The sequence below is a fragment of the Macaca fascicularis genome, chromosome 15, assembly GCF_037993035.2.
Source record: "Macaca fascicularis isolate 582-1 chromosome 15, T2T-MFA8v1.1".
Classification (NCBI taxonomy): Eukaryota; Metazoa; Chordata; class Mammalia; order Primates; family Cercopithecidae; genus Macaca; species Macaca fascicularis.
The window spans coordinates 70,120,328-70,141,654 of record NC_088389.1 but is presented as its reverse complement, the minus strand read 5'-3'; the positions used below and the strand labels follow the sequence as shown (position 1 = coordinate 70,141,654).

General features: G+C 36.5%; 1 long non-coding RNA gene across 10 annotated transcripts in view; it reads right to left on the bottom strand.

Moving 5' to 3' along the window:
* Positions 1–21,327, bottom strand: part of LOC141406893 (uncharacterized) — a 934,563-nt gene that overhangs the window by 555,221 nt on the left and 358,015 nt on the right. For 3 of the 10 annotated variants that reach the window (XR_012424656.1, XR_012424652.1, XR_012424658.1), the window contains exon 3: positions 18,772–18,830. The exons of the other annotated variants lie outside the window; for them this stretch is intronic. This is a non-coding gene — a long non-coding RNA (uncharacterized lncRNA). The remainder of the gene's footprint in view (positions 1–18,771; positions 18,831–21,327) is intronic. 10 annotated transcript variants of the gene reach the window in all.

Below are 21,327 nucleotides of genomic sequence, written 5' to 3'. Positions count from 1 at the left end.
ACACACATGGAAAATGGTGGATTTCTTTTGGTAGGTAAGTGATTCTACAAGTTACCCAAGTCAGAAGCCTCCTGTCACCTCATAAAAAAGAAAAGAAGCACCGAACTGACGATGTTTAGTGATTTAACACAAATATAGGAATGTGTGTTTGATACATTCCCTTCCTTGAGTTAATTATCGATTTCCTACTGAATACATATGAAATAAGTTTACAGGGAGTTTTAATTTTCTAAGAAAAATTAAATGTACAAAGACTATTCTCATATAAGAAAATAGCGATTGTATAATAATCAAATTATCAGGAAAATTTTAACAGACAGAAGGAAGGCCACATTGTAGTAAACACACCCATGCAAGGACACAAGTTATTAAATGCTACCAACAACATTGTATTGTCCCCATTTTCTTTCTATTTTATTTTAGATGACACTGAATAATTGAGGAGCGACTGAGTCACTTTCTTGGTTAGTAGGCAGTAGAGAGCAGATTTAAACCCAGGTCAGCCAGAGATGTTCATCAGGAGCCTAGACTGAAATTTAGAAGGACGTCATAAATGTAGATTGGTGTAAACAGCATGGGAAATAATCAAAGATTAGTAAAATTAAAAAAAATAGCAGAATGAATAAAGTAATAAAATGTGACAGGAACAGATGAATGGAAGAAAATGGATGACTCAATACAGAGAAAAAAGAAAACTATAATTTCAATAATATAAAATTTTCATCACGGCTATCTTTCACCAAGTAATTCTTCATTACAGTGGCTGGACATGTTCCTAAGAACACTTTGTTTTTGTTTTCTGTATAAACAAATAGGGAAAGTAACCTCCAGCTTTAATGTAAACTTAATTTTATGTTTATTATTTGACTCTCCTGTTTTATATACATTGGTAAAGTATAATTAAACAAATTTTGTAGCATTAGATTTGAACAGAGCATATAAAGGAGAAGGGAGGTCTTTTATGACATTTTTTTTCCCAATTTGGCTTATTCCATGTATATGCATTTTATTTTATTTTTCTCAAGTTTAATTTCAAAATTATTTGGCTTGTTCACATTAAGAGAAAACCTTTTAGTTAATTTAAATTTGATTTTTAGCAAATTATTTTCAATTTAGTGGTAAATTAATATCAATAAAGAAAAGCAATTGGAGTTGGGAAGGTGTTAAAAGGAAACTCATTCTTATTACCATTTCATTTCATATTTATCTGACTTAATGAAAATGAATGCATTGTTTCTGACAGTTATACTTCACTGCTGATGACAGTTTTATTTTCCTACACATGCTTTTATAATTTGTTATCAATACCTCATACCACTTGTGCAACTTATATTTCTTATTAAAACTTAAGGACAAATAATATGTTATATGGGACTAAGACCAGTGATTCAACTCAGTTCCGTAACTCTGAAGCTGATAGAGTATACAATAATTTCTGAAGCATACATTTTGTTTTCTCTGTTCTCCAGAACTACAGAACTTCTTTCATCTGTTCTAGTGGGGTGACTTGGGAAAATATAAACACTTCCCAGGAATTTTCCACTGGCTCATGCCCTGGAAAACTTCTGGGAAGTGTTTATATCATCATACGGCTCATATGATTCAACATAAAAGAGTTAATTTTAGCCACATACACATAACTGTTAAAAAGGAAAAAAAATCAGCTTCTATGTAAGAATACTGATCCAGCCATGTCTTTCCAATGTTTCTCCACATTGTTCCTTCCTTGTCTACTCAGAGAACTGTAAACAGTCAAAAGGGAGTGCCTGAGTCAACATTTTGATATATCCTACTCACAAATGAATTATATTTCCCTAAGCATTTGATTTGTGTTTTGAATAGCATATCTATTACACTTTATTCTCACTATATATTTACAGGGCTGTCTAGTCCACCTCTGATATTTGTGGATGAAGTAGTAGTCCATTTTTTGATATAAAAAAAAAATTAACCAGTAGCAAATGGACTGGTCTTTTAGCGTGATGAATTTTTTCGTGTTTTGAATAGTGTATCTATTATACTTTATTCTAATTATATATTTACAGGGCTGTCAGGTCCATCCCTGATATTCATGCATGAAGTAGTCCATTTTTTGATATTAAAAAAAATTAACCAGTAGCGAATGGACTGGTCTTTAAGCATGAAGAGTTTTTTCACATTGGAAGCATAGAATCTTATTGTTTTATGTTTATAACTAAAGTTGTGAGGAACCCAGACCTTATCTTCCAAAGCACAGATGCGATACTTCACTCTGGACTGTGATAGCAGTAAGATTAGGTAATCTTACAAAAATTACCTAATTTTGTAAGCTAAAGCAGGCACATGACCTAGGGTAAACTTCAGTACAGTGAACCCCTTGACTTTTGCCATATATATAACCCCCATTCCGTAGTACATGGGTTTTTAATATTAGCATATGGAAATAATCATGATTCTCTAAATTCTCTATAGTACCTTTTAGAAGATATCCTTCATGATCTACTATACTATCTCATATTCACTTAGTCTACAGCAAATCATTCAGATTGACCACTGGCTCTGATTTTAGTTTGCTACCCATTCAAGGTTACGTTTTTAACCTTGCTAGTCATCTTTAGCACTTAAAAAATTTAATGATATGTAAAAGAACCTAAGTCTAAGAGAGAAGAAAACTGGCATGTCAAACTAGTGTTTCTATCAAAATATTGTTGAATTCTCCATTATCAAAGAAAAGGCTTTATATACTTTACCAAATTCAACGGTACAGGTAGAAGTGTGTAGATTCATAAAATATATGGGTGAGACAGCATTGACAGTCTGTGTTATTTTTTCACAGTTTTCTAGAGTTTGTAGGATTATTAAAAGGTAGACCTCTGGAAATGAATGAATAAAACCAAGGCTTAGCAACAGGATATAAAAGGAATAGAAAGAAAACATGTCTCTATTTAAGATAAGGGTACTGATAAGAAGGATATTGGTAGGTACAGGACATCAGCATCTTCAAACATTTCTTCTATCCTTCCAATCCCAGCCCAAGGTCTGCCTGATCCAATTTTCACTGGTTCTCCTTCTTTATACTGCAATCATAGACTGCAGGTCATAATTTATGGTTCATTTTACACTTTCTTAGCCTGCACAATTCGAAGCTCCTTGATGTAGAAACTGTTTCTTGTTTCTATTTCTATTTTCTTATTTGTTTTGGATCTCCTAACATGCCTACTCTAGTACTTAGTGTATGGTAGACAACTAATTGATTAAGCAGATTTAGAGAAAACATTTCAGCACTAACAAGTTTGATCTCTTATCATAGAGTGGCTTAAATTCAGAAAGTAATTGGCAAAATGCTTGGAATCAAAGACTACACTAGGTAGCTGTTTTGGAGCCGCTCACAACAAAGAGAAACTGAACCCAGAAACAAGACCTCTTTCAAAAATCATCATATTACATTTGTAATACTTAAGACATTTAAGTGCATACATTTTGTCAAGTTTAGAGACTCTGTTACTATGGCAATTCTTAATGTGAATTTCCACATAGAGATGCCGGGAAGATTTCAATGTTGCTATGTATCTATTTTAGAATAATATACAGAACTCCTCATATGATAATTCTATTGTATTTCCAAATCTATGTGTGTTAAACTGATTTCATGTTTGTAAACCAAATCCTAATAAGAATAATTCTAAGCATTTTGAAGAGTAAGGTATCCAACAACCATAATAATTAATAGCACCTGGAAGTAATGAAGCTACTTAGTCTGAGCAGATAAAAATGCTTTTAAAAAGTATAATTTTATGATTTTCGGTATTCTCCTGCCTTCCATACTGACCTTATTCTTCTTCCTACTCCACACACTAACTGGTCTTGAAGGTTTTAATTTTTTAATGTAGTGAACTTTCCCAATCTGCCATTGAAATGACAGAATACTAAATAACACTGAATTTTACATTTATTTGATTGTTTGGTAATTTGAAGAATTTTGTTCAAACACGGTAGGTGAATCACTTGACTTCAGTTGTCTCATATTGGAACTAATTAGAATAAAAGAGGAAAAAAAACCATGTCTTGCCTTGTTTACTATTGTATCTCCAGTATTTCATAAAATCCCTAATAAATAAATATATACTCAATAAATTTCTTTTTAAATGAATGAATCAATGAACACAGTAAGGCATAGCCAAAGAGGTAGAATTTTGCAGTAAAGGTTAAGAAAGCAAAGCAAGAGTAGTTCTGGGGTTTAGACCTGCTCTCCGTGAGGAAGGAGGTGCTGAGAATGGGCAGCAGACAACACTGGCCAGGTGAGAGTTGGCATCTCTGAAGTCATGAACTCAAAACGGCATTACATATTTGCACAGAGAACCAGATTTAGGAAACAAAGAATTCTTTATATATATATACATATCTGACCCAAAGCAAGAGGAATTTACAGGAATCATTTAACATCTGGTGTGGGCGCTTTTCTGAAAAGTGTCTCTGGAGCAAAGGATATTAAGTAGAAATTAATAACATGTGCTCTACAAGATGTTAACATATTGTCTTTCCTGATATAACTGCTTATTTCTTAATTTTGTCAAATATTGAAATAATAACGAGGCCTCCAAGGCTCTCTTAACCTAGTTGTTCTTATTTTCCACTTGGTCCACAGATTTGTTAATTCCATTTTCCCTCCAGAAAAATACTTTAGAAACCTGTTTGTATGACTAAAGAGAGAAAAATAAATGCTTATTTTAGACCCTAGTTGTTTTGACCAAAATATAAACCATACCTAACTACTTAACCTTTTTAATTTCTATGGAAATGGGGTTGAGAGCCACTGTTCAACTGAACAAGCAAGTCCTATTTTGCCTGTTCAGCTTGACAACATTTTCTTTTTCTGTTTAGAATGTCTTGGGCTTTCTCTTCTCTCTTTAACTTCTTTCTCATTTCTAAAATCTAGCTAATTAATATCTCAAGGTCAAATTCCAATGTTCTCTACTCCTATGGAGACGGTCTGGGTTAGAAGAGTCAGATTTTTAGACCTCTATAGTCCCCATTATCTTTCTATTACTGCACTTATCACACTTTTTGCTTTGCATTCTCTCCATCTCTTTTCTCTTTCAGCTCATGATTTCTTTGATGGCAGGAACCAACTCATTTTCATTTTTAAATCTTCAGAACCTGGATATAGCACATACTCCAAAAATACCTGAATGAATAAGTAATTGAGTGAGTGAATGAACAGGTATGCTGGATAAAGAAGATGTCTTCTTTGCAGCAGAAGACAACAACAAAACTGTAGCTCACTGAGCCATGGTAGAAATGATCCAACCTGCGGAGTGAAAAATTAACAAACTGAAAAACAAGCAGTCTTGAGGACCAAGATTTGTCATGTGATAAGAGTTTAATACCTGGGAATTCTCAGACAATCTCAAGCTTCTAATTTTAGCTTCATATTTAGTAACTACGTTAACAATGGTTCTCTTAACCTTTCTGACCTTACATTTTAGGATATAATCTATTTAATTAAAAAAATGGTTCTCTTAACCTTTCTGACCTTATATTTTAGGATATAATCTATTTAATAAAAACAAATAATTAAGATAAAACTTACCATTTTTTTAAGTGAATAAACTTTCGTAACACATTGCAATTCTATTTAATATGCAAGAAAAATGAATTCACTAAGTAGTAGCCCTAACATTGGGAAAGTTTGTACAATTCTATAATTTGGTCTCAAAGACAGGATTTCTATTACAGGCCAACGTTATCTTTTGAGAGAAAACTGTCCTTGAAGTATAAGTTCAGGCATCATAAATATATCCCTCTGTTCTTTTCCATCCTGTGTTTATTCTGTTTGTTCAAGCCAAGAGCTAGAACATAAAAGGATGCTTTATCAAAAGACTGAATATTAGAAAGTTATACGTCTAAATGCACAGAACATCCAGTATTCCAAGATCAGGAACAAATATCTGAAAATGTAGTTTGATTTATTGGTTAATAACATTTCACAGTTTCCAGCCTATGTTCCAAGAACAGGACTGGTTCCCTAATTAGAGCAAAGTAACTATTAGAAATATTTTTAGGGCCAGGCGTGGTGGCTCATGCCTGTAATCTCAGCACTTTGGGAGGCTGAAGTGGGTGGATCACCTGAGGTCGGGAGTTTGAGACAAGCCTGACCAACATGGAGAAACACCATCTTTCCTAAAAATACAAAAAATTATCTGGGTGTGGTGGTGCATGCCTATAATCCTAGGTACTTGGGAGGCTGAGGCAGGAGAATTGCTTGAACCCGGGAGGCGGAGGTTGTGGTAAGATGAGATCGCGCCATTGCACTCCAGCCTGGGCAACAAGAGCAAAACTCCATCTGAAAAAACAAAACAAAACAAAACAAAAAAAACAAAAACAAAAACAAAAAAACCACCAATATTGTTAGGATACTGGGGATGCCTAAGGGTGCAGTCCCTGCAAGCCTCCATGCTAAGAACTAGGCTTAGAGATAGATAGTGAAGCTTGACTCCTGTGGTCCTGCAGAACATTTCCTATCAGTCACAAAATGCCAGAGAAGGAGGAGTTAGAAAAACAAAGATTTGAGGTCATGAGCTTCTATAAGCCCAGTGGAGAAGTGAAAAATGTGATTTCCAGAAAAAGCAGATTTAAATTTATATGGATTAGAAGTTCCTTTAAAGGCAATTCATCATTAACAAAAGAACAAAGTTCTATCAAACTATTTCCTTCAAAGAAAGGAAGTAAAGTCAGCAAAGGAAAAAAAAATGTTTGAGAATCATCAAATACTTTGAGTCAGAGGCATTTATGTGTGGTCCAGATACCCCAGGGGTCCACAGGTCAAAATTGGCTTCATATTTATACTAAGACATTATTTCCCTTTTCACTCCCATTTTGTCCCAAGTGTACAGTGACATTTTCCAAAAGCTACATGATATTACAATAGATAAAATGCAGAAGCAGATATGAAAGTCCAACTGCCTTCTATTAAGTCGAACATTAAAGAAATTTGCCAAAAATTTAAACCAGTGCCATTCATTTCATTATTTGTCTGGCTTTAGAAAGTAAATAAGTATAGTGGTTCTCATAAAATATATTATTTCATAGGTAATCATTAGCATTATTTTAAAATATATTAATACATATTTCTAAAATTTCTCAGTTTTAATTTTGAATATGCTAAATATTGAGTAGACATTACCCATAAAAATAAAAACTTTTGAGGATCCTCAATTTCTAACATCCAAAGATGTCCCAAGACCAAAAGTTTAACAACTGTTGGTTTATAAAATCTTCCCTATCTCAGCAAATTCAGTCTTTATCATTCTCTTATTTGCTCAAGCAAATAATCTTGGGGTCATCTTTCATTCTCTTTCTCTCATTCTCCTATATATTCTCACAGGATCCTTGGGGTGTCACTTTGCCAGCTGGAAACCTCTGTGGTCAGTGGCGCCTTTGCCTGAGTTTTGCTTGTGCCCACTGGCTGGACTTGTTCTGCCCACATGGCAGGACAGGCTACACTTGGCTCATGTTACCAGCCCGGATCCCATGCCTGCTAGAGGTAAGACAGGTACAGAGCAGCAAGGTGTACATGACTGAGCAAGCATGGTATACAGCCACTGTACACAGGCAGACACACCGGCTGTGGCTGGGCGGGCAGCTCCAGGCACCAGCATGGGTGCTAGCTCCCTGCAAGGCTGCAGCTGGACCAGACATATCGCAAGTGGCTTCCACTGCCAGGGAATGCGGTGGTACCTGGAAGCTTGGAGATACTAGAAACTTTAGAGTCCCAAAGAGGCTGTCACAGTCCTGGCTTGAGGAGCTTCTAGCTCTGGGCTCCCCAAGGGGCTGCAGCTCTTCTCTCTTTCTCCCTTCTCTCCTTTTCATCACCCTCAACATGGCAAGTGAGGGGCGTGTTTCAGACCTGATTGTGTTACACCTCTTTCAGTCCTGCTATTCAGAGGTCCCAAGTTGTTCCACATCCAGGAAGAATGAGGCACGAGGACAACTGGAGGGTGAATAAAGTGAAGAGGTGCTTTATTGAGCAATAGTACAACTGTCAGGAGACCCGAAGTGGGCAGCTCCTATCCACAGGCATGTCATCCTAACGAGTCCAGCTCTCAGCGGAAAGGAGACCCAGAGTAGGTAGCTCCTATCTGTAGGCAGATTGTCCCATCAAGTATGCAGTTCTCAACAGAGAGGAGACCAGGAGTGGGTAGCTCCTATTTGTAGGCAGGTCATCCCCACATCTGCTCAGCTCTCAGCACTGAGAGGAGACCCACAGTGGGTAGCTCCTCTCTGCAGGCAGGTGGTCCCAACATATACCCCAGTCTGACTGTGTGAAAGGGTTTTTACCTTCACACAGAGGGGAGGAAGTGTGTGCCAACTGGTCCATGGGCAGCCATGGGCAGGGGCAGATAAAGCACCATAAGTTCTCATTCTGGTCTGCAGAACTGGCAGTCCGCACCCCAGGCTTTAGGCCATCCCAGGCCTAAAGGTGGATCTTCACTGAGACCTACCTCTTTTTTTCCCAGGAGGCTATCTGCCTCCTGCTGGGGTGCGTGGCGCCCAGGCTGTTCATGCTGAGGGGTGCCTCCAGGCTAGCAATGAGCTTCCTCAGCACCCCCTCATCCTCCTTCCTGTCCTCATCAGCACCCAAAGTCTCAAGAAGGCTGAGGTTGCAGGAGGCCGGTGTGTCAACACCACCCCAAGTGTGGGCACACCCAGCTGGGTTGCAGTAGCACCTGGGCTCAGCCACAACCCTGCTCTGAAATTGGAGCAGGCTCTGGGAGCAGGCAGGGGCTAGGCAGCAGGAGCAGGCACCTCTGAGCTTGCAGAGACAGGGGGCTTCCCTGAGACCATGGAGATGCTCAGGTTCCCAGCTGTGACTCCGCGGCTGTTGCTGCACCCAAGAAGGTAGGTCTCCTGCCCCTTCAACTTGGAAGGGGGCAGGGCTTCCATCTATTTCTGGCCACTACTGGCTCTGTGGAGCATGCAACCCCACTGCACCTCCCCTGCTGCAGCCGGCATCTTTGCAGTAGCTGCTCCGGATGGGTCACTGCTGCCATCAATATCAAGTACTACCAAAGTCTGTAAGTTCTACCAACAATGTATATCTCTGACTTGTGTTCTACTTTCCCTCTCTACTCCATCACTATAACTTAAGAACCATTCTTCTTTGACACAACAACATCCCCTCCACTGACTTCATGGCTTTTACTCTTGCCCCTCTCCAATCCATTCTTTTATTCAGCCAAATATCTTTTATCCCATAGAAGCTACAGCCTCAATGCCCATATTCTAGGATCCTTTCAAGGATGGGACACAATTTTTGGAACTTGAAAAATAATCATTGACACTGAGAGAAAAATAACTCACCAAATAAAAGTTAATTAATGCTTATTTGAAAATCTGTAGAATGGCATATCAATTAATCAACGCAATTCAATTAGCTATAGAAAAGTTACCTTTAACTAAGGTTATGGATCCAGTTTAAGATGTATTATAAGATGGGGTGTGAGGTCTCCAGAAGGGAGAGTAATTTGGTTCACACCTATCCCTTTACCTTCATCTCATGTACTCTTCCTCTCATTTACTATGTTCTAACAACACTAATGGGGTTGTTGGTGCTAAACATGAAAAGCTCCTTCCTACCTTTGAGTTTTTTCACTTGTGGTTCCTTGAGTGAAATGTTTTTCTCCAAACACTTCTCAAGTTTTCATTCTTCTTTTGTTTTTGCAGGATAGCTTTCCTTGGATATTCTATAAAAGTTTACTTTTTTTTTTCTTTATTTAAGTTACTCTGTAACCTCCAAATGTTTACTCTTTCAAGGCACTGCTTATATATTCCTATAAGTTTTTACTTATGGGATGTTTAATTAGTGTCTATATACTACAATAAAATGCAAGTCATCCAAGGGTAGAAATCAGGGCTGACTCATACGTATACGTAGGTGTGGAATGGGAGAGGGAGAGATATCCAGTATCTACTCATGGCTGGACATAGAATAAGAGCTCAAAAATTATTTGAAAAGTGGATGAATAAAAGATTGGCATCTAATTTAATGGTGTATCACCTTAATAGGCCATGTTTCTGGGCCTGAAATTTCCTTATCTGTAATACTGGGAAAGTATTAGTACTTTATACTTCCTCATCCATTCATTCTAAAAATATATGCAGAAAATAATCACTATTTAAGGCATTATCCTAGGCACTGAATATTTAATGAACAAAACAGACAAAAATCTTCACTTTTAGGGAGTTTACATTCTAGTTTGGGAAACAGACAATAAACAAGCAATTAAGTATATAGTATACCAGAAGATGACAAAGGCAATGAAAAAAATAAAGCAGAAAATTAGATGAGAAAAATCTAGGAGGTGGGTGGGCTGGGAAATGCACTTTTAAACAGGATGATCAGAGAAAGTAAAAAAGATGACATTTAAGCAATATGTATTTAGGGTTATTGAGTAGTTAGAGTTACAGGGATCAAACAAGAATGAAGCTAAAGTATATGACAAGGTGTAGCCACTCAATAAATAGTTGACAGTATTTTTTGCTGAGTCCACAACCTAGATAAGAACAAAGGGCACCATACTAATATCTTGAGACCTAATAAAAACCTCTTCCTCATTTACATAATCTGTGGTATAAATGAGCTTTGGGGGTAGGAGGACATTCTATTGAACCATGAGTCTTGTGGTTTAATTATACTAAAAACACTTCGTACTTCTCATGATATTCTAGGACTCTTGTTGTAGGCACTCCCTATGTGGACAAATGAAACTGAACTAGGAAAGAAAATGGTGATCCAGACCAACTGACAGTTTGACAGTGAAAAAATATTCCTTCCAACTCTACAAGACTAAAAGGCTGTCACTGTCCCCTGAGTTGGAACAGATTGATAACAACACCTGTGATAGTAATGGCTCCACATTCTGAATGCTTGTAGGATTTATTCCTCATATTAACTCTACAAGGAAGTAATATCATTACTTCATTTTTTCACATGAGGAAACTGAGGCTTGGAAATGTAAGTGTGTAACACTAAGTTATTAATTAGGTCTCTGTGCCCACAAACATTGTGCAACAAGACTTCGTCATTATTTCACATTCCTGAACACTTATTAAGGATGAAAAAGACATATCTGATAAAACTGTTGGAAATGAAAGGAGATTGTCATGCCTTCTTCAGGCACAGAAATGAGATCTTAAAGACAAGGAGAAATAATGTGTGGATTGTATAAAGGTGGATGTTCTAAAGTACCCACCAAATGTAAGTTCACTGGTCATTCTAAGCAATTCTAAAGCATGCCAGGAATACAGATCCATAGAGAGGCTAAGAATAACTTTTTTGGGATAGTGACATGCCCTCAGATCCTCTGCTCTTTCATTTTCACTCTTCCAAATTAACACAAATGTTTACATACTTATTTGTGGTTCCTATAGTTGGTAATTATCATCTCTGAGTCTCAATAAGCATTCTTCTGAAATTCTAAATCTTCAACACTAATCCCATCTCTCTGAAGGTATTTGATTTATGTTTATAAAGTTACTCTGAGATGAAATAGGGAATAATTATGAAGAAGAGTCTGTTACTGACTCTTGGCTGCTTTTGGAGTTATTTTTCTCAGAAATGTGACAATTTACAGAAATTAATATTTTGCTGTGTTCTTAATGATATACAATGGGTGATTTTTTTAAAGGAACATGATAAATGCTAATATGAAACTGAACTATGACAACGAATGACAGCAGGAAGACAAATTCTGATTAAGGCTATTGTACTGCAGCTTCTTGAAGTCCTATGAATATCTTTAGAAATTAAAATATATGCAGTAACAACATAAGACAGCAGTCAGTAAATTATTCACAAACATTCAAGCATAGGAAATGATACTAGTTTGAACTATTAGAAATAGTCTTTATTTGATCTTTTTGACCTATACAAATTACAATTATTTAGTTCAACCTAAAGAGTAAAGGTTATATTTTAAAAGTGTGTTATTTCCGATTATTCTGACCTCTTATGTATGGGTTTCTATATACTTATTAAAAATTATTCAATTTCCTGATTTATACTTTTCTTGTATAGCGGCTTTAATAATCACTTAATCCTAAGGTCACAGAAATAGATAAAGACATCAGGCTTAAAATAATGGCAAAGAAAAGAAAAATAAAAAGAGATAAGGCAAGAGAAGGAGTGGCAAAGAAGGACACAAGACAGAGACATACTGAAAAATCTGCACGAGGTAGAGTATTAAAGAAAGAAAATAGAGACTCCAGTGAATCGAGAAAGGGGAGGAAAGGAGGGAGTAGATCAATTTTTGCTCAGGAAAATTTGTGTTTCTGGGTATATGCGGACCTGCTAGCAACTGTAAGCTCTCATTAAATAGTGTGTTGCTAGCATTGTCAGTGTTGTGACTGCCTTTGTTATCATTATATTCAACCTATTAAGTAGGATAAGCATGTATTTTTTGCTTATGTTGTTTCCTATTGTTTCCCTGAGCTTACTATGTAAAGGGAGACATAGAATAGTGGAATCAAAACGATTTAGGCTCACATTATTGGCTCTACTTCTTACTGACTACAGTAACTCCTTTGAGTCTTTATCTCCTGCTCTTTAAAATGGAGTTAATTATCTATCGGAATCCACTATGCATGCCTCATGATAAAATATCAGTGAATTCAATGTACATGTAGCTATATCAACACCCTATATTTAAAATGAATTATTTCTGTCAAAAGAAAATGACAGGAAATGTTGGGCACAGTGGCTCACGCCTGTAATCTCAGCACTTTGGGAGGCTGAGGCGGGTGGATCACCTGAGATCAGGAGTTCGAGACCAGTATGGCAACATGGTGAAACCCCATCTCTACTAAAAATACAAAAATTAGGCAGGTATGGTGGCGCACACCTGTAGTCCCAGCCATTCAGGAGGCTGAGACAGAAGAATCGCTTGAACCTGGGAGGTGGAGGTTGAAGTGAGTCGAGATCATGCCACTGCACTCCAGCCTGGATGACAGAATGAGTCTTCATCTCAAGCAAAACAAAACAAAACAAAAACAAAAAAGAAGGAGAGAAATAGATGTAATCCAATATGAGCACATTGATTCTGTCTAGGCATTGACTGAGGAGTGTTTTTTAAATATTGGATAAAAAGTTTATATTCTAACAAAAGTGCATGCAGTCTTTAAAATATTAATTTTAATAACACTGTTATAAAACATTGTTCTTTTTATGTTCCATCCTGAGCTGATTTTTTGTTAATTACTACCCATCCCTACTGTCTGCTGGAAAAACTTACGTCACAGGAAAGTCAAGCCCATCTGTACTTCCCAATAACAAAATTTCAATATGGGATCGGAACATCTACCATCAAGTTTGGTGCCTTGTTAGAAAGAAGTAAAGTGGACTATTGGTATTATTGATTTAATATTCATAGCTTTTATTTCAGGAGTGACCCCCAAATTCCAAGATATAAGGTTGTCATTTTGCTGAAACATGCATTATTATAATTATAAGCACTTCAAGGCTGGGTGAAGCATGAATCACTGAGTTTGTGAGAGAGGGACTAAAAGATTGATCTCGACACAGTTTTATTGTTCTCTTCTTTATCACTATCCACTGTATACAGAAAATCATATGCTAAATAGGTACTTATGAATCCGCGGACTGACAAGTTCCCTGGACAAGTTCACAAATGGTGAGAGTTTACATTAAAAAGTTATGAATATTTGAAATTCCTTGTCTCAAACAGGTCAGCCCAATGTATTACACTTCTTTAATGGCCTCTTTAGGTATAGAGTGTAATCATTTATGGTAGGAAAAAAATGTAAGCCTCAGATAAGAATGAGAAAGATGTGCTAGACAGTGTGATGTGTCCAGATGCTCTTGAATTGGGAGTTGAAGAATAGTTATTATTATAATAGAATATGGAATATTTTTGGCATAAAATATTTGTTGTTTCTTAAAAAAGTCTCTGAATACTCTGTGAAAGCAATGAAATAGTAAATTCTCTAGCATCCATATTTCCTTTGGGATTGAAGCAGGAATAAAATAAGGACTGCCTTTCATTAAGTGTTCCTATTATGTCTTATGAAAATTAATTACCCCTTAAACAGATCTGATGCAAAACAGTTATACATTGTATGTTCCCTATTTCCCACATAGCATCTTTTCAAAAATTAATTATAGCCAATAGTTCCAATTCAAAAGGGAATAATTAAAAGCAGTGTGGAGAAGTGAAGAGATAATGATGTCATTTTAAAATTAATTGAAGCATTTAAAATTAACAGGCCTTTCTTAGAGTTTAATTTCTGTTAACATTTAATAGTTTATATATATACAAGAATATTCAATATTATATTAAATTTGATTTTGAATGCTACAGTCTAAGAAATAATAAATAGATAATTTCTCTTAATTCTTTAAAACAATCCTTCAATTGGTATAAAACCAAATAAAATGTTTTAGATAAGGATTTATTCAAACTGAAAACAATAAATTTTAATGTATCTATGTGCCAACTTTTGTCTGTATATGGGATCTTATTAAGTTCAGAGACAATGCCCCATTGGCGATCTCTAATTAAATTAGCCCACTGGAGGTACAATATCCCTCTAATGACTTTAGAGTTATAATGACAAAATTCTAGAAAATAATGCTGTATCAAACACACACATACGCACACACACACACACACAACAACCATCAGAAATAATGACCAAACACTGGGTCATGAGTTTTGTTCTATCATAAGACATAGAAGCTTATTGTGCATTTACCTTTCTCATCCCAGTAGAGAATCCCTCAGAGATGAATATATATAGGCAATGAGTAGCATTCTCACATTGGCTTACATGAATTTAAGGATAAAATACAGATCTCACTCAGTGTTTTACTGTAGTCAACATGGTTGATTCTTTTCCACTCAAAGGCCTCTTGCCTCAAGTTGCAGTGATAAACTTCTGCCCTGTTTGAGCCCATCACACCCAAAATGGGTAGTGCAGAGTTACTGGAGCCAAGTGGGGATTAATTTATTTAGAATGCTTTTGCCATAAACCTATCTCTTCTCTAGAACAACAACTCTTAAGATTCCTGATTTATTGCAGTTTCTGAGAATTTCCCCTTCCTGAAAGAAAATAAAATATTAGATGGAAGTGGGTGTTAAATTAAAAATGACTAACTCACCTACCAGATAACGCTGCAGCTAAAGACAAAGGGACAAATAAGTAGACCTTGGTACCTTCATCCCTGTTCATAGTAACTATCAAGAGTGCCACTGGATTTCTTTCCACCTTTGTTCTTATTTCCTTTTCTGTTCCAGAATTTGTGCAGCTCCTGACCCAATAGTTCTAATTACCATCTCTTGTCCCAATCTCCTTCCCTATACTGCATTTCACTTCCCTGTTTCTATACTATCAATGTGAATTGCATTAGTCAGTTTTTGTTAGACTATGCTACAGTAACAATGAAAATCATTCTCAATGGCTAACAAAAAGCAAGATAGTTTCCCACTCACATTTACATATTGATTGTCAGTTAGCAGTGTTCTGCTCCTCCTACAGTCCAGAATCCAGAGTGAAGGAAAAATAAGTTCCCATATTATGCACTGCTGTTCCCATGGCAGAGGGAAAAGAACAAGGCTATACCCAGGTGATGGCTCTCAAAGCTTCTTCCTATAAGTGGCAATATCAGGCCACATATATTTCAGTAGCCCAACAAGCTACATGGCTAAACTGAATGCTGATGAGATGGGGAACTATAATTCTCTCAATCAGAGGGGTAGATGGTTGTTGAGCAGTGATGCAAATTACTACAGACTTGCCCATTACACTCAACTCTCTGACCCATTTTTGGCCCCTAGCACTCCAATCAAAGGCCTACAGGCCTTGGTAGGCTAATAAGGAAACAGATATCTTTATCATCAATATTATACCAGCACAATTTAAGAAGAAAAACCTGAAGTTCATGCATCTCTCTCTGCCACAGAAATATGCTTTGTTTGACCCATTTTTTTTTTCAATTCAGTCAGACTTATATGTCAGATTTTTTACAGGAATCACAGGGTTTAATTTATGGCATGTCATTGCATTTAAACTGCACATGAGACTCATGGGCAGTTATGTCAGTTCTCATCTGTCTGTTATGATCATGTCTTTTTTTCCTTCACATGCCTTTCATCCCCATGGAGCATATCCAAGCCCACAGCTCCCTTTGAAGTGATTTTCTGCTTTGGAAGCAACTCTCAAGGGTCACTTGTCAAGACTAGAAAATTAAATTAAATTAAAATTAGCCCATTGCACATTATTCCTTATCCTTTCAACTTCAAATCTAGCAAATGAGCATTTAAATATTGATACACTGTTATTTCCCTAATACATATATAATATATAATATACATATAATACATTATATATACATATATATACATACACACACACACACACACACACACACACACACACACACACACATATATACCATGTGGATTTTAAGGGTAAGTTTCAGACACTATAATTATAATTTTGAAATGTGTATCATTCAACCGAAATGGACAATGTTACTTTTCGAATGCATTTCAACTTTTCTTCTTGGTTTGCTCCTAAACAAAATGACTCATCTCAACAAGATCCTCTGCTTTTTGATGTTTTTTCAAAATCCTAGGTTATATCAAGTCAATGGATTGAGAAAGGACTATAAAGCTTTTCCTCAAGTGTTACATTTTGAGAGGACACCATGAGAGTGAAAGGCCAAAGAGACACAGTTTATTTGAACAGGGTGAAAATAAATGGACATGTGGAAAAGATATCTATCTCAATATTGTAACCCCATCCTGAGTTTTATTTTAAATACAGCTGTTGAACTTCCATGCACTCCTCTCCTTCCCTCCTGCTATGATGTGAATGTTTATGTGTCCCCTCCCCCAAAATTCATATGTTGCAATTCTAACCCCTAAGGTGATGGTATTAGCAAAGGGGTCCTTTGAAAAGTGATCTAGTCATCTATTCTGAAATCTGAATAGTGATATGCAGACCAAGTTACGTATTCTTTACATAAAATAGATTTACTTGACTCCTCCCTTCTATTCAGAGCATAAGATGGAAAACATTTAGGGAATTCGGGGGGGAAACTTTCAACATCCACTCTAGAGTTTTATGTGCAGATCTTCCACTATCACCAGTAAGTACACTTGGTAAAAGACATTTTTTAAACTCTTCTTGTTTAAAACATACACACAATAAAACATCTCTATTTGATGCTTTGGATAAACTTTGCATAGGAAACTGCAAACACCGAAAGCAGCTTTTTTTGTTGTTGTTCCTGCTGTAAGTCCCTAGTACAACACTGTCCCTTGCATGTGAAAACAGAGAAATCCGGCTTGCAGTTCTGTATGTGCAATACACAGACCCAGAATAATACCACCTGTTTCATCTAGAATGTAATCTAATTCTACATTATCATTGCATTTCAAAGCAAGACTACGTTGGATGAAGAAGACTTTCTGTTCATTAGAGTTTACCAGAGATTAAAAACTTTGCTGTAATAGTATCTTATTGACTTTATATCTATGCCCCTATATGGTGGCACAGTGCATAATTAACAGAGGAAGCTGAGACTTTTACAGTGCTAAAAGCTGTCATTATTTTTCTGAGGCCAAATAGCATACACTTGTGGCCCCAATTTCTCTAGCCTGTAGGTATTATACAAGCTACCGAGCTTTGCAATATTCCTTTCTCCTCGCCCCATTTCCAACTCTAACCATCTCTTCCTTAATTTAACTACCCTCTTCCTACCCCTCAGCTCTCAATTTAGATCACATTTCTTCCAGGAAATCTCCTGACCAATATATTGTCACTCCTGGGTTAAGCCGGCCTTTTATATGTTCCCAGAGTGCTCTGCTCCCTTGTTTTAGTACTTATCACAGTATTTTCTAACTTGCTGTTCTATTTCTCTCAATGTCACCTTAGGGTGAGACATTGTATATTTTGTCTGGCCTAATACCCAGAATCTAGCACATACTTCTAAGTGTATGGTCTTAGTTTAATAACTGCTTACTGAGTGAATGAGTGCTCATAATACCCACTTTAGTTCTATGGTTTTCTTTTCAAACAGCTCCTTCCTTAAAGGAGTATGGATACTTAATTAAATGGAAATTTATATTTTTAATTTATTTTTACATACAGTTACTTCTTATAATTATAATACACATTACATGAGCCACTCTTCCAGCAGTTGCAAAACAGTAGTAAGCCAGGCAGAAAAATATAATTTCAGCAATTAAAAGAAGTAGAGTCTACTTTAGACTATGAATTATAATAACTCAGAAATTCTGTTCTGGCAATAATATATGTATTACTGATAATATTCAGATGGAGAGACATAGCTGAGTAGACAGTGCGATATGTACACTCCTGGTTCCATCTAGGGGCTTGCACCCTGTGATAGTACTTCTCTTTCTGGGTATATGCATTGATTATTTGGCAACCTCTGCCTGACTCCCTCTCCCCCAGCCACCCACTCTCTGTAGTTACATTACACCATGTAACTACTTCTGGTCCATGAACTATGGACAAAAATGACATGCATAAACTCCAGAACTGGAGAAAATAATTTCTAGAATAAAACCTCCAGCTTTTTCTTATTTAACCAGCCACCTCAGCCAGTGATGTTCCAGAGGAAGGAGTGCATATTAACTAGGGTCTTGAAACAAGGTCAGTATGGAACAAGCTCTCTGCCAGTGGCTATGGCCCAGGGATACATGGCATGAGTTAGAAATGAGCTAACGTTGTAGAGCTGTAACTTACCCTACTCTAATAGAATTCCTCTTCGTGTTCATGTCTGAGTAGGGGCATCCAATGAGTCTCTGGTTGTGAAAAGAGAGGAACTCTGATCAGAGAGGAAATTCTCCCCAAAATGCCCACTTTGTACATGTAGCATGTGTCAGATACAGGTTTGACTTTGTCCTAGGATTACTTCTCTGAAAGCACTTGTACTAAATGTCATATATGTGTTTACTTCCAGTATCCTCTTTGAGTGACACCCACAGTAGTTCCATTAAGAGTCTGCAAAAAGATAGCTCAGAAGTCCCAGGAGTAAAGGCTTAATGACCAAAGGAATTACATTAAGGAAGATCTAAAACAACAAAATGTTAGCCCAATGCTCACTTGGTGAATTAGTTTCCTATTACTTCTATAACAAATTACAAGAAATTTAGGAGATTAAGTAACACAAAATTTATTATCATTGGGCTAAAATCAAGGTGTTGAACTGGCTGCATTCATTTCTGGAAGCTCTAAAAAGAAAACAACCCATTATTTGCTTCCATTCAAGCTTCTACAGACCCCTCATGTTCCTTGACTCATAGCCTCTTCCTCTGCCTTCAAAGCCAGCAATGTTGAGCCAAGTCATTTCATATTGCTGCCTCTCTGATTCTCTCTCTTCTGGTCCTTTCTTCTAATTTCTTGGATCCCTGTCATTATACTGGGTCTACCCAGGTAATTCAGGATAGTATCCCTATTTTAAGGTCAGCCTTAACCTTAAACCAATCTGCAATGTTAATTCCTCTTTGCCATGTAAAGTAACATATTCACAGAATCCAGGGATTAGGACATAACATCTATGAGGGACCATGATTCTGCCTACCTCCTTGAGTTTAATCTGTGATCTTACTGGAGGGCATGTACAACTTATCAGAATCATATTTGAAGTAACACAGCAGTCATTATTTAATATAACTTTATTTAATATAGTCCACTAGCATTCTCTTTGAGATAGGTTATTATAACCCTCATTGAAGGAATAAGAAATACATTGAAAACAGCCCAAGCCATGCCTAGTTCTTGAGATCCCTAGAAGAGTAAATCATGAGAAGTTATACTACTTTTAATTATTTGCATTGAAATAACAATTTTAGTCAAACAAATGAAAAAAATATATATATACACACATATATGTATATATATATATATAATCACATTTGGAGATAACACCAAACATCTAAAAACTCAAGAGGTGACAATAACGGTCCTCCTCTACTAGATACAACAGAAAGTCTCAGGATTTTGCTATAAATCATTAAGGTTCCTGTTCCCAAAATCTGACTTCCAGTTGCACTTAGGAAATTATCAAAAGATTGATAAAAGTATCTGTACAACATCATTCCCCAAGAGCACAAGGCAGAGGTAAACAGCATGTTCTGGATCCATTTTATTTGTTTTAACTTTAATAGATAGGGGAAGAGGACGTTGAAAATGAACTGACCCGGTCTAGGGACTAAGACTGTTTGTTCATTATACATCACAAGCTGCAGGATCAAGATGGTATAGATGTGAATGTTACCTAAGGTAGGGATGGGTCAGCCTGCAGCTCCCTCACCCATCAATATTCATAAACTCTTAGTATTACACAGAACAAAGGCTTGAGTGTGCATTTTCACCTCAAAGTATGCACTTAGCAAATACTTACTAATGAGTATCAAAATAGAAGTTTAGAAGAGGCACCAAAATATATTTTTTGACAGTTAAGAAACTCTATGGTTCAGTTAAGAGTAGTTATTTATACATATGCCTACAAATATGGTTCAATGCATATTGAGCTACTGTCCTGGGGAAGGCATTGTGACAGTAACTACATTACTGGTACCGTCATGATATTACCACACTGAAAAAAAAAAATCAAGATAACAACTTAGATATTAAGACCCAAAGGAAATGTACTGATGTTGCTAATATGATGCTGGCTTTCCAGAATAGTATGGCTTCTCTTGCCTCCAGATAGATCAGAAAGGGATTATTTCAATATATCACTTTTCTACCAGTTGTCTAACCTTTTCCATAAAAAGTGATATATTTCAATATGTCATTTTTCTATCAGTTGCCTAACTTTTCCTATAAAAATAATCTCAAAAAGATACAGTCCTTCTCAGCCTAACAAGTAAAATTTCAGTAAGCCTACAAAACAATTGTAATGTTCCTCATTTATAAAACACTCTCTGCTGGCCTAAGTACATGCATAATTACATGTGCGGTGACCAGGGCTGAAATTTTTGTCTACATTTCTCAAAGGAGGAATCTGGGTCTAACAGTGGGTAAGGACTGCTGAACAGGTAAATGGCAGACCTGGAGCCATGTGGGTCCCAGGTTTTATACCTGTGTTTATTTCAGAAAACTGTCTTGTTTCTAAGAAGGCAATTTGTTTACAAACAATGTTCAAATTAAATTTGCATTATTGTGGCTTCCATTTCTTTGTGCATTGGATAATGCAGAGGGATTCCTCCTGGGGACTAGGAGATTAGGCTGAAGACCTATAAAGTCCCTTTGAAACTCTAGGTGTTTATTAGTCATGCATATATGCATAATTGT